A 17,394-nucleotide genomic window follows, 5' to 3' on the forward strand; every position below is an offset into this window, starting at 1 on the left:
ACTTGTTACCTCCACAACCTGTCTACACATGGAATAACTAGAATGTGTCTTAAAATAAAAAGATCAAATGCTTACTGAACAAATACTAACTTTTGCTATATTCTGTTAGGTACTTTCACACTAGGTCTATTGTGGAAGCTCAATAACGATAAGGTTAATTGGATGATATTTATACAATAGATCCAAAGGGAGGAAAACTAATTATCAATCAAAGGAATGCATGCAAAATAGTTTCTGGAAGCACACATATTTGAATATAATTTTACAAAATTTAGTAGCCCTTAAAATGATTTTGGAATGCATGTCTACTAGCTATATATTTTTCTAAATATTCACTTTTAAGAGATCAAATATTAAAACATCCCAAATCCACAGTATGCCCCCTTGAAATACGTACCCAGTGGGTTTGTTTTGTCACAACTTAAATATTTTCCTTTTTTCCTGTTGTTGTTTTATTCTTTCTTTTTAGGGTTCTACAAAATAGAATAGAAAATATTATTAAAAAAATCTATAATAAAATAATATTAAGGCTATAATTAAAAATACATTCAAGTCAGAAAAAAAGAAGAACCCATAGCAACCTCAGGTAACCTATAGAGGATGCTTCTCACAAATAAAAGTTTAAAATGCTACCAATGCTTAACATAAGCAAAACATTTTTATTCCAAAAACTTTATCTTGTCCTAATTTGTACTTTGTATAAGTTTTAAGTTTTATATTGTCTCTTCATTGAATTCTCCATTCAAAGTAAAAGCAAATCAAAGAAAGTAGATGATATTCACAGTAGATGACATTCAGGAAAAGGAAAGTACAGAGCAATCTAAGATATGTTGAAATCCTAAGTAAGAGATGAAACTTTTTTCCTTTATACCTACCAACATTCCCATCTCCAAGAAAGTTGTTAGTGCACTCACCAGTCTGTCTCGAGGTTGTCTCTGTAACTGATTCCACATAATCAGAGAGCAGGAAAAAATTGTGTGTGGGGGCTTCCTGTTTACACTAATGTATATTCTCTTGTCTAATTATTTTATTCATTAGTTTAGGTCATCTCTGTTTTATATTTTTTAAAATTTGAGACAGGGTCTCATTCTGTTGCCTAGGCTGGAGTGCAGTGGTGCAATCATGGCTCGCTGCAGTCTCTACCTCCTGTGCTCAAGTGAATCTCCTACCTCAGCCTTCTGAGTACCTGGGACTACGGGTGCATGCCACCATGCCCAGCTAATTTTTGTATGTTTTGTAGTGATGGGCTTCACCATGTTGCCCAGGTTGGACTCAAACTCCGGGGCTCAAACAATCTGCCCCCCTCATGTTTCCACAGTGCTGGGATAGATTGTGAGCCATCGCACCTGGCAGGTCATTTGTCTTAAACACCAGTTTTAATATTTAGCTGGTGTTGTTAAATGTAAATATACCTTCATTTAATATTATAATTAATTGTGGCAAGAGTCTTATTTAAGCAGTTTCAAGAGTACTGGTCTAAGAAGAAAAACAGTTTCTAGATTTGTGTAGTTTTCTTTCTTACTGAGGAAGAAGGAAGCTTTAAAAATATATCTGCTGCTTAATAATCTCATGTTATTTTCTACATATAGATAAAACTTATAATAAGAATTTGCTAGATATCTCTTTCGGTAATTATGAATTTAAATAATATCTCCTAAATGGATAGGCTTTATGCCCCTTCTTGGTTTATATATACTCCACAGAATTCTCAAGTTTCCTACAATTCCAGGTTTTTGTCCCCTTTGTTTCCTGCTCCCAAATTGCTGTCTTTAGAACTAGCTTAAGTAACAAACATTTCTTTAAATGGAGATGAAACAAGTGTTAGCACACTTCTTTATTTTTTTAAATACCAGTCTGTAGAATAATGTTACAGAGCAGAACTCTTGAACTCTCATTTTAAAAAGCAACAGAAGTACAAACTTGGGCATGATTCTGATGGCTAGTATTAAGGGTCCATGCCAAATGAGCTTCCTCAAGTTCCTAGCAAACAGGTGTTCACATCATTAAAAGACTCACTGACTACTTTCCCAGTTGCAGATAAACTCAATAGACAGGTCAAGGACTGAGTGAATATGGAAACCCAAATGCTCAGCTCCAGGAATAATGATGATGTATTAATAACTGTCTGAGATAATGCTGCAGTTGCTTGTGCATTTCCTATTTGGTTATGTACACACAACTTCTGGGCCTATAGCTTCTATGCCAAGGAAAAAAAACAGGAAAAGCAATGTGGTTCAGTGTTAAGAGCACTAAGCTAGCTGGCAGCAAACAGGATACCAGGGTCTTCATCAGTGTTATACCATTTGTTCATTTTATGAACTTGGGCAGGTCATTTAATCTTTCTGTTTCAGTATCTTCTTACATAAAAATAGAGCAGATAATATCTACCCTACTTAACAGGATTTGGGGGATAATGAATAGATTCTGAAGTTTGCAAAGATTCGTACGCATTTTTTGAAAAATTTGGTTTGAGATTTTTATTCCTCTGGCTCCTCCACCTCCTTTCATGCACTAGTGGGGGACTTGTGGCTCACTATTAACCCTTCTCAGAAAGGGCTAAATATAAGAATTCTTCCTTTTCTCTTTCTTCCATATTTGAGAATGCCTTGTTCTTCAACAAGCTTGAATATCTGCATATGGCACAGAATCTCAGCATTGGAGGGACCTTCAGGGTCTTCTGGTCCAATCCTGCTACTGATATTTAAGAAAACACTATAGTGCCTATTGTGTGTTGTGCCCTTGCTAAGGAGAGCCTCCACTCTCCTCTGCTGTCTTCTACTCCCATTTTTTTGCTAAAAGTAAAAATGAATACAGTTTAGATTTGTCTCCTTACCTTCTGAATCCTGCTGATTTTCCCTAGAAATAACATTCTCTAGTCCTGTGCTGCCATCCTCATTTTGGCTCACATCTCGAATCTAATCTATTGTGAAAGTTCTTCTTTCCCTGCCTCTGATTTCTCCCCACCCAATCTACTTTGCAAAACATCATCACTCAAACATCCACTGGGTGTAGATACTGTTGGAAATTAATAAATGTTTAAGGCAAGGCCTTGCCCTCAGAGAGTGTACAAATTAACATGCAAGCTTAGGATCTCATAGTTTACAGCTGAAATCATATAGTTATACTTCCTTATTTTGTTAACAAACTTTTCCTGTCTTTCTTATATGATCAATTTTAAATTCCTGGATAGTAAGCTCACTGTGTATATCTTTGAAGCCCCTTCAGTGTGCAGCACCAGGATCCTCCATGGAGATAATAAATATTTGTTTACCAATTAACTGATTAGGTAGGTGCCCAGAATTAATGTTTCTGAATTGATACCAAAGTACAATAGATTCATAGTTCTGTAAGATGTCCAGGTACTATTATTTACAAAGTGACTAAAGAGCAGAAGTTATGAACTTGACTCTATCGTTTTCTGGTTGGGACATAATAGGAATTCTACCTGTTGAAAGTCAAGGGAAATGCTCGAGTTTTCTTCCCCCTACTCTCACATTTTAAAAATAAGTATATACATTTCCTCGTTCCTACCAAAAACAAGAGCAGAATAATTATCTTCACTTGATGTTGTCAGTGGGTGCTGGCATCTCTGCAATCATTCATCATTATTTGAAAATGAATGTGATGTCCTTTAGTACATACTTAAAAAGAACCAGCACAGTATAAAGCAAACGAAATCATTTTTTCGTCCCCCAGAATATGCTAGATTTAATCCAAACCTTTAAACAAAGTAGCATTAAGCAGGGAAATGAATTCTTTGATGACACTAAATATGTAAATAGGAAAGTCACATGCCTTATGCATCCCTTATGGGTCTTCTATCAGGTGAGCATTTGGACCGTAACACTTATTCTCATTTTGATCGCATTCAGAGAAATATCTGGCTCTAAGTCAAATATGCGAGAGATGCAATTCCCCTTTCCTACCCCCACAAACTCATTAATCAGCATTTTCTAAGGATAGTTTCTTCACTTTTTATCCCTATCAGGGTCTCAGTCTTGGACAGTGAGGTAAATTAGGAATTCACGTAACCAATACCCTCCAGCTCTTTGTTCTTTAACACACTTGAAACCTTCTGAATCGCCAGTGCTTATACCCACACAGCCTCATTCAAATCATTACATTTAGTTGGAGATTCTTAGAGGTGAGGGTGGAGGTGGGGGAGGAAACAGTACAATGAAGAAAAAAAAGTTAAACCTTTGGAAATAGTACATTTTAGTATGATGATGGAGAGAAGAGAGGCAGAAAAGCAAACTGGCATCAGGTCATTGCCATGGAGTGGAATGACGCTCAAAATCTGTAGTGCAGATTGCTCAGAGGCAAGTCTTGAGAGGGATGTGTACTTCAGGGCTGGGTAGGGGAAAAGCAACCGGGGAGGGCTAGGCAGTGGATGAGAGTGACATTGTTGGAAGTCTGTACAAGGGAGGAGCCATGATTGGACCTGTGGGGAAAGCCCATCTTGTGGCGACACAGTGGTAAGGGTTACTCAATTCACTGTTGAATGCTGGCACAATAATTGGAAATATTGCACTGAAGAATTCGGTGCGACTATCTTTATGTAAAATTCAACATGAACGAGAAATGATTGAATGTTTGAGCCCCTGTAACTTAAATGGTGTAGGTTGTTTCCTGTACAACCCAATACTTGGCGTTGGTGCTGGTGGTGGGTCTTCATAGCGGGGAAGCCCTCTGATGCACTGGATTCATTTTGCAGAACTAACAAGTTATTAGCTACATCCATGCTGACTCCAAATGCCACAGCTGTCATGCCACTGAAACGCTATTCCTACATTCATGCCCATATTTATATTCTATATGCAACTCGAAGGGTCCAATGTGGAGTCTCACGTCTAACCTTTCACTCTTCACAATGACAGCTTTAGGGCTATGAGCCCGAAGACACACTAGATAGCAATTTGGCAATGTCCCCAGGCCACTTTCCCCCCAGTAGAATGCCCAGAGACATAGGTAGATAAGGTTTGGATGACATCAAGCGAGCTGAACACAAGGAAAAGAAGCTGCCTTAGGAGATGACAATGCTGGTATCTCTATGACAGGGGCACTGTTAGCATTAGGGACCTAGAAAGTGAGATGTCATGCATAGTCCCAACTACCTCCGACCCAGGTCCTCTCACCTCATCCCCAGCTCTCAGAGCGAGCCGGCTGTGGCGCATGCGCACTGAGCCACACCCGCTCCCCACGGAGCCCTGCGCCTCTCTGCCAGGCTCTGGCGGCCGCTTGGGATTACTCAGCAACGCCCCCCTCCACTGTCACCTGCCCCCAGCTCCGACCCTAAGGGAGGCTCAGTACTTTTCCCAAGCTACGAGTGGCCCCGGGGATCAACTAGACTTTCCTTTCTCCCTCTTCTCACAGGCCCCCCACCTCCCGGCCTTCCGGGTCCTCCACCCCCTAGCCCCTGTTCCTGCCCACGCACAGGCACCTTACCCAACACAATGGGAAGGAAACAGGAGAGGGCCGCGGGTGCCAGGCAGGTCAGCTCTGCGTGCCGGGAGTCCGGCTCCTCAGCGACACCGTCACCGCTCCTGCTGCCTCCTCGTCCTCAATGGGGCAGCAAGTGCGGCTTGGACCTCGGTGGCCTGCCTGACAGCTGCCGCTCGCGCCCGCTGCTGCCGCCGCGCAGCGTCTCGCGCCCGCGCCCGCGCCCGCCAGGGGAGGGGGCGGGGCTCGCGCCGCCTCCGCGTGCCCCTTTCTTGGCTCTGGGGACCTAGTGTAGCCGCCTCCCGCCCTCCATGTGGCAAGCGCTCCCTGGCTCGCCCACTCTTCTTTCATGCTCATCGTCCAACCCTGGACTCCCTTTTCTTCCTTCTCCTCCCCTAGCCGATTAGTAGGCACCGCGGCAATGGACCGTCAAATATCGCTCTCCCACTTAGCTCCTCTGCAGCCTGGGGCCTAAGCCCTCAAGCATGGCTAGCCACAGCTCCACCTCCTGCAATTACCCTCATTTATCCTAGCTCAAAATCCTTTAATTTTGCCAAGAGAGTAGTACGTACACCCTCTTGTTTCAAATAACTCAGGAAAACACATTATCACAACACATTGCTAGGCTCTCTAGCTGGCATGAAATTCTCGGGCAGTCCCCCCCAAAAAAAAATGTCCACATCTGTAGCACAGACATAGAGGACACACTGCCTTTTACCCTTACCAGGTACAATTCCAGAGGGCCACACAGGGGGGCATTACTTGAATTTCCGGGAATTGCTGCTGGGGCAGAATTCGATGTTCTCCTTGTTTTCTGTAGCCCTCTGGTACCTCCAACTAGTTTTTGATTTTTTTCGCCCCCTGGAATTGAGAACAAAGCTCCTGAGGTCATTTAGCCTACACTCCACCTCTCTGTCAGGCAGATCCATCTCTGAAGCTTCCCCATTGTCTGAAACCTTGTGGCACAGGCCCTCACTCACCTCGTGACCCCTCAAAGCCCTCACGCATACCCACTACTTCCATCTAGGCAACTCTCCCTCTATCTCTTGACAAAGCAATCATGCAATCAATCTCTGCAGGCCCCAGCTTAAATGTCACTTCTCGGGATAACCTTTCTAGATAACCCCAGAATAGAGATGGTTGGTGCCCCAGTTTATACTCTTGTAGCCTCCTGTAACTTGCTGCATTTTTTCTTCATAACACTTACCCATTTTTGGTGGTATATTTAAACGTATGATTATTTGGTTGACAGCTGTCTTCCCTACTAAACTGTAGTAGGGAAGGACTATGAGGTCAAGGACAATGTTTATGTTCACTGCCATATGCCCAGAGCCTAGTGCAATGTTTGCTGCATAGGACATGCTCAGAAAATATTTGCTGAATATCAATGAATGCTGTATCACTAATAATTGTTATATTTAAATAAAATAAGTGGATCTAACTGAATCCCTTGTGCTCTTATTTAAACCAACACCATTTCCCACATATACTCTAAAACACTCTTCTGATGATGAAGGGATTCACACAATCCTATAAATCAATTTTTTCATCCATTTTAATCTATTAAAAAAACTATTGAGCATGGGCCCCAATATATGTATATGGATTTATAGATTATATACATGTACTACTGTACAGGTATACATTACACATTACTTTATACATTTTAATGAGTAAACATTAAAAATACTCCAGCACAGAAATTTTAAAGGAATGAGAAAAATAGCCGGGCGCAGTGGCTCACACCTGTAATCCCAGCACTTTGGGAGGCCGAGGCGGGTGGATCACGAGGTCAAGAGATGGAGACCATCCTGGTCAACATAGTGAAACCCCATCTCTACTAAAACTACAAAAAATTAGCTGGGCATGGTGGCGCGTGCCTGTAATCCCAGCTACTCAGGAGGCTGAGGCAGGAGAATTGCCTGAACCCAGGAGGTGGAGGTTGCGGTGAGCCGAGAACACGCCATTGCACTCTAGCCTGGGTAACAAGAGCGAAACTCCATCTAAAAAAAAAAGAATGAGAAAAATAAATATATTGATGTTTCAATGTTTTCTTTCTGCACTCCAATAAATAGTTTTGTGAATGCTTTAAATAACAGTCCTTCATATCAGAGTATCTCGTCTTTAGGTGTAACAATCTAGACTACTTTTTCATTTTCTCATAGATGCTATTTTCCAACAGTTTAATCATCTTTGAGAACCCCCAAAAACCTACTGGCAAGTTTTAAGGACCTTTTAGTTTATAAGCTACCTTGTTCTGTAGTCAGGATCTCATAACTGCTGAAATCATCACACGTTTAGTGAACGTTGGAACACCTAAGGGTAAGAAAAATCCTTTCTTAGATCAAAGATTTCTACATGTAAATCCTCTATTAAAGAGTCTCTAGAGGCCACTTAAAAAGCAACTACTACTGTCTGCCTAGAATGGAAGCAACATGACTAACTCTAGTTGTGAGGGATCAGCACAAAATGAACAGCACAAAGATTCGAAGTAACAGCTGTGGATGGTTTTGTGGCTTTCAGATGGGACTATTCCCAATGATCAATCATTGAGATCTGTCAAATCATGCCCTCAACATATAATAAAAATATTTCTATCTTTATAACACAGTTACACACACACACACACACACACACACACACACACACACACACACACAAACTCTTCAACATTCAATGAAGAAGATTAATTATCTCCCAAAGTCTCATCCTGATCAGTTTGAAATACATTGACCTGAGCTTCAGGAAGACATAGTTGGAATGTGATTAATTTAAAAGAATAGCCTGGTCCAGCATTCACAAGATGTCATGTACAAAAGTGTTCCATGAAGCATTCAAATAAGTATATAAACACTGCATACTATTTCCCTTCCTGAAGAGTCATGTTGCATATTAAAACATTAACATCCTGGGAGTCTTGAAGTAAAGAAATCTGTTATGTTTTTTTTCAATTCAACATTTCCAAAACTTTTGTGAACATGAATTTCTTTTGTTTATGGAACATCTATTAGCAGGACTGGAACAGCTCAGGACCCAATTTAGCAACTGCTTTCCTAATCATTAATATTGGAAATGTTCATAGGTCAATGTATTTGTCATCTTTGGCCTAGAATATTTATGTGGCAACTATACATTTTATATTTTCCAGATAGTCCTGATTTCAAATACTTTGTCTTATTGTCCTCATTTTTACAATAATATTGATGAGATCATCTAATGTTTTACTCAGAAATTATGGCAGCCATAGGTATGCAAAAAGGAAATTAGACAGTAAGAATTTGTCAACTATTTACCTATCATTGTCCAAGAGCAAGTCACAGTTTCTAGTGGATACAATATTTTTTTTAAAAAAATCATTTGACACAGAGATAATCTTATGGAATAAAACCACTTTGCCAGATTTTTTAATAGCCTGAAGGAAAGGTCTCTTAAGATTATCCAATTATGGAAGTCATCAGTATGAACTCAGTTTTGTTATTTTAAAAAACATTTTTAAGCTCCGTCCACTAAAAATACTTAGAAACAATGAAAATCTCAGTGTCAAAGTTCATCTGTAGTGCCCATAGGATGGCTCTAAATGCTATTTCCCAATAACAGGACCCAGAAGTACTTAAATAAATAGCTGACTTCAATATGCGGCAAGAAATGTTCAAGAACATAGAATATCTTGTCACACCAAATAGCAAGGAAGCTAAAAATGCTACTAGAGTTGAGTCAAAAACACTTGGGAGCCAACTTGAAGAGGCTGTCATAAGCCAAACATGGGGCAATTTGAACATTAGTAAAGATCATTACAATGAATTGAAATATAGCAAATATGTTTAAATATACAAATTCATGAAAATACTTAAAAACATAACTGCTCAATTTGGCAAAACCTAGAAAACTAGCTCATTATTTGGAAACTGGTAAAGAGAATGGCTCAAGCATTTAACCTGCTTTTTAAATACAAACTCTTCCTTGGTATAATGAAGGAGTTGGTGAGGAAAGTGTTTTAAAAAGATTTCTAGCTAATAAATTATGAAGGTATGTTAGAATTATAACCTTTTAAGAATTAATGGATCTAGGTAATAATAATTCATGTCTTCTAATATTACAAAAAAGAGCATTAACTATATATCATATGCCTCTTGACGGAAAAACACAGCAGCACGTAGGAAGTATTTTTTTTGTCAAAAAATTCAATTTGAATCTGATCAAGCTCCTAGATATAACTACGAATTTTTAGAAAAATACAAGGAAAAAGTTGTTAACATTGTAGGTATGTAAGCAACAACATCCAGACTTAGGTTTAGAGTGCAGGGGTGTGTGTGTGTGTGTGTGTGTGTGTGTGTGTGTGTGTGTTGAGGGGGAGAAACTCTGCAGAAAAACAACACGGTTTCTTCAACAAATAAATTTTAAGAGAGAATCCAAAAATGAAAGTTAAAAAGAATGCATTTACAATGATGTCAAAGAGAATGTAGTATTTAGAAGTCAATTTTTAAAGACAAGTGCAAAAAAACACTCTTAAAAACACAAAACATTCTTGAAAGAAATTTTAAAAAGATCTAAATAAATGGAAAGACATCTCATGTCTGTGGATTGAAAGACAATATTTATAAGGTGAAAATACTCTTCAAATTGATCTACAGATTCAATGCAATTCCTTTCAGAACCCTAGCTGGTTTCTTTGTAGAAATTTACAAGCTGATCCTCATATTCTTATGGAAACTCAAGGAACCTAGAATAGTCAAAACAATCCTGCAAGAGAACAAAGTTGTAGGACTCATTCTTTTCCATTTCAACACTTACTAAAAAGCTACAGTTACCAAAACACTGTGGTGTTGGCATAAGACTAACATGTATATCAGTAGAATAGAATTGAGATTCCAGAAATAAACCCATGTGTCTATGGTCAATTGATTTTCAACAGAGGCGCCAAGGCCATTTAATGGGGGAAGAATAGTTTTTTTCAACAAAGTGTGCTGGAATAAAAGGATAGCCACATGCAGAAGAATAAAGTTGAACCCTCACCTCACAGCACATACAAAACTTAACTAAAAATGGATTACACTATAAAATTGTTAGAAGAAAGCAGTAGTAATTCTGGTCTTGAGTTAGGCAGTTGATTCTTTGATATGACACCAAAGGCAAGGGCAACAAAAGAAAAAAATAAATAAGTTGGACTTCATGAAAATGACAAACTTCTGTGCTTCAAAGAACACTGAAAAATGTAAAAAGACAACTCACAAAATAAGGGAAAATATTTGCAAATTATATGCTTGATAAGGAACTTATCTACAACATATTTCTAAAAATCTTACAACTCAAATATAAAAAGATAACCCAATTAAAAAATGAGCAAAGGATCTGAATAGGCTTTTCTTCACAGACACTCAAATGACCAATAAGCACACAAAATGATGCTCAGCATTATTCGTTATCAGGGAAATGCCAGTCAAAACCACAATGAGATACCACTTTACACTTATTAGGATGGCTATAATAAAAAAGTCAGATAATACCAAATGTTGGTGAGGATGTGAAGGAAATGGGAAGTATGAATTTCATACATTGCTATAGGACTGGAAAAATGCTGAGCCACTTTGGAAAAGAGTCCGACAGTGTTTTAAAAAGTTAAGCATAGAGTTGCCATAAGATCTAGTAATTGCACTCCCAGTTATATATGCCAAAAAATAAAAACATATATCTACACAAAACCTTCTACATGATTGTTTATTGCAGCATCATTCATAGTGGCCAAAAGGTGGAAAAATCCCAAATGTCCATCAACTGATAAATGGCTAAATAAAGTGTAATATATCTGTACAATGAAATGTCATTCAGCCTTAAAAAGGGATGAAGTACTGATACATGCTATATCAGGTACGTATATTCAAAACATTACATTAAGTGAAAGAAGCCAGTCATAAAAAACTATACCTTATATGATTCCTTGTATATGAAATGCCCAAAATTGGCAAATATAAAGAAAGAGAAATAGATTAGTGGACAGGGGACAGGTAGACAGGGATGCTGAGGGACTGAAAGCTAAAGAGTATGGAGTTTCTTTTTGAGGTAATGAAAATGTTCTAAAATGATTGTTGTGATGGTTGCATAACTTTGTGAGCATACCAAAACCCATTTAATTATACATTTAAGGCTGGGCGCAGTGGCTTATGCCTGTAATCCCAGCACTTTGGGAGGCTGAGGTGGGTAGATCATGAGGTCAAGAGATCGGGACCATCCTGGTCAACATGGTGAAACCCCGTCTCTACTAAAAATACAAAAAATTAGCTGGGCATGATGTTGTGTGCCTGTAATCCCAGCTACTCAGGAGGCTGAGGCAGGAGAATTGCCTCAACTCAGGAGGCAGAGGTTGTGGTGAGCCGAGATTGCACCATTGCACTCCAGCCTGGGTAACGAGAACAAAACTCCGTCTCAAAAAAAAAAAATTATACATTTAAAAGCATCAATGGCACAATATGCGAATTCTATCTCAATAAAGTTGTACTAAAAGAACTGTAAGAAGGAAAATTAAAAATCTGGAAATGGAGCTTATAGACAAATCTATAGATGAAAAGAAACCTAAATAATTCCCTAGAGTTCTCATTTAAAGCTAGACTGAACATTGCTTCTCCATTAAACTCTATAAATCATTAAAACAACAACAATAACTATACAACAACCCAAGAGACACATTCACAAATTGCAATGTTATTTCCTTTCCTCAAGAGTTCTAATCCATATTTATGTATGGATCAAACAAGCTTAGAAAAAAGATAGGAAAATTTGAACACTGGGCTGTATATTTTATGATATTAAGTAATTGTTCATTTTCTTTCATTTGTGATAAAGGTATTGTGGTTATGTTTTAGAAATAATTCTTATTTTTTAGGGACGCATACTGAAATGCTTGTGGATTAAGTGATGTGGTATCTTGGATATGGTTAAAATAATCTGGTGACTAGTGATCGGGCAGTGAAGGCAAGCCTGGACAGGTGTTGTGCCAAGTTTGTCCTGCAGACTATGGCTGAGCGATGGATGAACAGAGTATGCAGACACAGGTATCTTGCCTGTCAGCATGGGTAGGGGACTGCTGGCAGAGTGAGCAGTAGCAGCCTCGATAAGCCAGCAACACTTGCATTTATTTAGTACAAATTTAATGACAAAGGCTTTGAGCAAACACAGTTTGTGGGTAACAAACACTGTCAATCTCCCAAAGAGAGAGCAGTCCTGCATGTGAATAATCAAAGCTCACTTTTAGGACACGAGTAAGCAAGCTATTTAGATAACTTCCCTACATTCCTTTGTACCTACTCCTCGCCCTTTGCCCCAGGGTAAGAACAGCTGCCTTCAGCTCATTCTTCCCCAAAGCTTTGCAAAACATCCCAGCCTTCCAAGAAGGTTTGTGTCTTTTCTATAATTTCTCCTACCACCCTGATTAATCTCCTACATCTGCTGCATTTTTGTTTTCTTTTTGCATCAGGTTTTGTTGATTGAAGAATACTGATGTGTGCAGCAACAGGTTTGTCAGGTGCAGCAGTTACAAGTTGTGTTCCGGCTTTGCGTCCTAGAATTAGTAAATAACATAAGACAAACATGAGTATAATCAGTAACATTCTTTTCCAATCAAGGAGTGACCTTTAGTGTTACTTTGCATTTCAGTCTAATGTGTGCCATTACTGAGGAACCCCACTGAGGGTATGTCAGTTCCTACTAGCCAAGCAGTTGCTTTGTTAGAGGCTGGGAAGGGAGTGTCTGGCTAAGTAACTGGTGGAAAAAAGGCAGATTTAGAAGATGGGCTCAATAGAGTGTAGCAGGTACAGGTAGCAAGCAAAGTGAGAGAATAAAAAAGGAACAAATTATCTGGAGTCAATGGTGTTTGTGTTTGGAGCAGGATTAACTCAGCTGCCTTAGTTATTTTCTTCAGCATCCCCCAGGTAATGTCTGGGGCCTGTGTCATCCAAGGAAGCTGCATCATATGGGTCTGTGGATCCTGCAGGGTCATTTCCTTCATTTCTGGTACCGGGTTGGGTCCTAGCCATGCCATGGTATGGTTTGATGCATTGTGCTGGAATCCAAAGAGGACCTGAGGGGATGTGAACACAAGCATATCCTCTTCCCTATGTTAGCAAATCATTTTGACTACACCATGCATTACTATTCACATCTTTCCATAAAACTGTGGGTTTTATGTCTTGAGAGGTTTTAGCAAAGTGCTTTTCTATAGCTGATTGAAATTTATCACTTCAATTTAAAAAATTAAGGGCAGATAAGGCTTGTGCAAGTAGTTGATACAGGCTCCTTACTCATATTCCCCTTTTTTGTTTTCTGAGCATATTTTTAAGGATGGAGTGGGCACATTCTACTATGGCCTGTTCTTGGGGATTATACGGGATGCCTGTAGAATGTTGGATGTTCCATGTGTGACAAAATTATTGAAATTGTGAGCTGGCATAAGCCAGGACATTATCAGTTTTAATTTTTGTGGGCCATCTCATAAATGCAAAAGTTAAAAGATGTTTAATAACATATCAGGTGGACTCTCCAGGAAGAGCATGTGCACTAATTAGGTGAGAATTGGTATCAACAGATACATGTACATATCTTAGTTTTCCAAATTCAGGGACATGTGTTACATCTCTTTGCCATAACTGATTAGGCTCTAGTCCTCGAGGGTTAACACCTGTTGAAGGAGGGTATGTGCCTGCAAGCTTGCAATCCGGTCATTGCAGGATAATTTGTTTAACTAGTCTTTAGGTAAGCTGAACTTGTTTAGTTAAGTTTCACTAATTTTGGGGGAAAAATTGATGTGATTGGGTGGCTTGGTCAAGCAGTGATGTCATAACTTGTAGGGTCTGCTTAATCGTTGCCACAGCCAGTGGGTCAGGCACTGAGCGGTAGGGCTCAAATATGTGTGATAAAAATAGGATGTATACATTGATCTAGCAATTGCTGAAGTTGAAGAAAAAGGGCACACAGGATGGGCTCAAGAGTAGATTTAATGGAGACGGTCTCAACATTCTACAGTAAATAAACAGAGTAAGCAGTGTCACTAACAATATTGATGGGCTGAGTGGCAATGATTTTCATGGCTAATATTAGGGCTCCAACCTCAGTTCTCTGAGTGCTAGTAAATCCAGATCACATGAGGGAATTATGTGGTTTCCACCAGACAGCCACTTTTCCATTTTTACCAGAGCTACCGATAAAAAGCATTAAAGATTAGGTATGGGGGGAGTGAACTACTTTTGTAGGCAAAACTACAGGAGTACAAGATAAGAACTGAAGTAGTCTGTCAGCAAGAAGGGCATGCTCTATATGGCCTGTATAATCAGAGAGTGCTATCTGAAGCTCTACAATTAGGGGCAATACTACTTTGAATTGTTTTAAAAATTGTGCTGGCTAATACAAAACATACAAAGTAAACTTGTGCAAGTTTTGTTAAAGAAAGCATTGTGTTCAAAGCCTATAAAAGGTCAGTTTATCTAGATACTAAAGTTGAAGTTAAGATAAAATTTCATTTTCCTATTGCCTTGGAAATAAAAATGGTTTTCCTGAATTTTATATACAGTATAAAAGTTTGTTGCTCAATTAATCTTTGACAGTTCCACCTAAGTTACCAATTTACATCAATTGATATGTACTGCCTAGATTACAATGGGAAAAATCTTGTGATATCTGCTGTGGTGATAGGAGTGGGATGGGGGCAATCTGAACACCATCTACTAACCAATGCAATCCCTTTACAATGTAACAGACCTCCAAATATCTGGGATGCTCTCACACACCCTCTAAGTTTTCTGTTCCCTAGGTTAAGCATCTGCAAGTCCTTTAACCAGTCTTCATGTGGACCTGGTTTTTAGATAGTTCATTTTTCTCTTCCCCACCAAACACCCACAGTTTTGTCACTCTTCCTCTGGAAATATGGTGCCTAAGGATGAAGGCAATACAAATATGTTTTTACCACATTTATATTATTAACAATCATTTCTGAAAAGTTACTTGTCTTGCCTTGTCAATGCTTGTTTTGTTTCATTTCCGGTCATTTCTCCCATTTGTCATGGTCACATAAAATTATTACTGTGTATTTTAAGATGTTAGCCTCCTATCCTAATTTAGTTTTATTTACAAATTTAGTGAGCATGATGAGTGTTTGTTTGTTTTGTTTTGTTTTTGAGATGGAGTTTCACTCTTGTTGCCCAAGCTGGAGTGCAATGGCGTCATCTTGGCTCACTGCAACCTCCACCTCCAGGACTCAAGTGATTCTCCTGCCTCAGCCCCCTGAGTAGCTGGGATTACAGGCTTATGCTACAATGCCAGGCTAATTTTTGTATTTTTAGTAGAGACAGCGTTTTACTATGCTAGCCAGTCTGGTCTTGAACTCCTGACATCAGGTGATCTGCCTGCCTCGGTCTCCCAAAGTGCTTGGATTATAGGCATGAGCCACTGCACTCTGCTAAGCATGTTTTTTCCCATCATATAAGTAATTAATGCATCCATCTAATCAACAAATTTGAGTACCTATTCTGTGCCTTGCTCTGCTCTAGGATGTAGGAGTATGATGGTGAACAAAAACAGGCATGGCACCTGATCTCCTGAGTTTATAATCTGGTGGATGGAAATCTAAACACCATAATGTGTATAAGATATCAATAACATCAAATAACATCAATTATTACAATGAGGAAGCTGGGGCAGTGCTGTTTTGGAAAACCATAAGAGTGCTTTAGACAAGAAGCAGCTCTGTTTAGATGGGAAGTGTTTTCATTGACCCGTAATTCACTGTAAAATTTAAACTTGCTGAAAAAAACAAGGTTTTACTTCCCCATCAAAGAAAATATATTCAGTCTTCTGCCAGTACAATAATCTAAACACTCAAGCATTCAGTTCCTAGAGTAGGAAATACTATGTATAAATTCTATGCTGTAGATAAACAGCAAATCTACAATACATTAAGCCAGAGACTGGAATGGATGCTGAGGGATTCATAGATATTGTTAGTCAAATTTATTAAAGGGGCTAGGATAGAATATGGGTGAAATTGGTTTCTATTAACTACTTGGAGGAGGCAGTTGACATCATGAAAAGTTCATGGAACCAGTTGTCAGCATGCCTGGGTATTGGTGCTGGCTAAGTCCATTATATAGGATATATGAGAACTCTGCTAAATCACTTGCCTTCTTGGTCGCAATTTCTTCATTTATAAAATGAGACTAATATTACCTACTCTGACATCATTATTATGTTACTGGGAGCAACTAACTGAGACAAAGTCCACTAAGTACCTTGGAAAATGAAAAGCAGTACAAATATAAATTTCTTACATTAATTAGTTATTGTGTTTTAATTCTAGATAGGGTAGAAAGATGCTATCCCCATCAAAGAGTTATTTAATTCTTCCATAAGAAGAATTTCCTATATTACAACTTGTATAATGCTTTAAAGTTTCAAAAGCTATTTTTGTAAATAATCATGACCCTCTACCCCCTGAAATCATGCCAACATATGACCAAGTGAAGAGCAAGTAGAAATAGCTATTTTTCTGATGAGTTTCGGTTAAAGGTAAAATAAAGTAATAAAAGGCTTTATCTTTTGAAATAGCTCTTACTGCATAATCATTCCAGTTTGTAGGAAAAGTGTATGTCATGACCTTTTTGTTAGTATTTTATGTTGTCTATACACTTCTGCTGCATTTGTTTGAAGGTTTTCTAGGGCCAACATGAACAGAAATATCACGAGCATTTTTTGAAATAAAAACAAACTTTAGCATAATATCACTGATATTATGTTATCACCAGGGGAGGACACCTGGAGGTACTGAAATTACTGATGATGAGTAAGCTCATGAAAAAACTCAGTCTTCAAAAATAATGAAAAGCTTCAAGGTTTAGAAGATATAACCAGCGGCCTTCAAATACATTTCTCTTTTGAGATGATCTGTCTTTAGCATTCTGAGTTATGAGCTCAATG

At 38.7% G+C, this 17,394-nt stretch overlaps 1 protein-coding gene across 20 annotated transcripts in view; it reads right to left on the reverse strand.

The window, feature by feature from the left end:
- Window positions 1-17,394, reverse strand: part of RAB9B (RAB9B, member RAS oncogene family) — an 85,405-nt gene that overhangs the window by 10,807 nt on the left and 57,204 nt on the right. For 5 of the 20 annotated variants that reach the window (XR_013531706.1, XM_078363862.1, XM_078363856.1 and 2 more), the window contains 4 exons: window positions 7,691-7,755; window positions 7,186-7,442; window positions 6,164-6,300; window positions 398-473 (listed from right to left, as the gene is read on the reverse strand). The gene's annotated coding sequence lies outside the window, so the exon portion shown is untranslated. Of the gene's footprint in view, window positions 1-397; window positions 474-5,445; window positions 5,640-6,163; window positions 6,301-7,185; window positions 7,443-7,690; window positions 7,756-17,394 lie in introns of those variants that run through there. The other 15 variants (XR_013531708.1, XR_013531705.1, XM_078363863.1 and 12 more) reach the window with 5 other exon arrangements.

The sequence above is a fragment of the Callithrix jacchus genome, chromosome X, assembly GCF_049354715.1.
Source record: "Callithrix jacchus isolate 240 chromosome X, calJac240_pri, whole genome shotgun sequence".
Taxonomy (NCBI): Eukaryota; Metazoa; Chordata; class Mammalia; order Primates; family Cebidae; genus Callithrix; species Callithrix jacchus.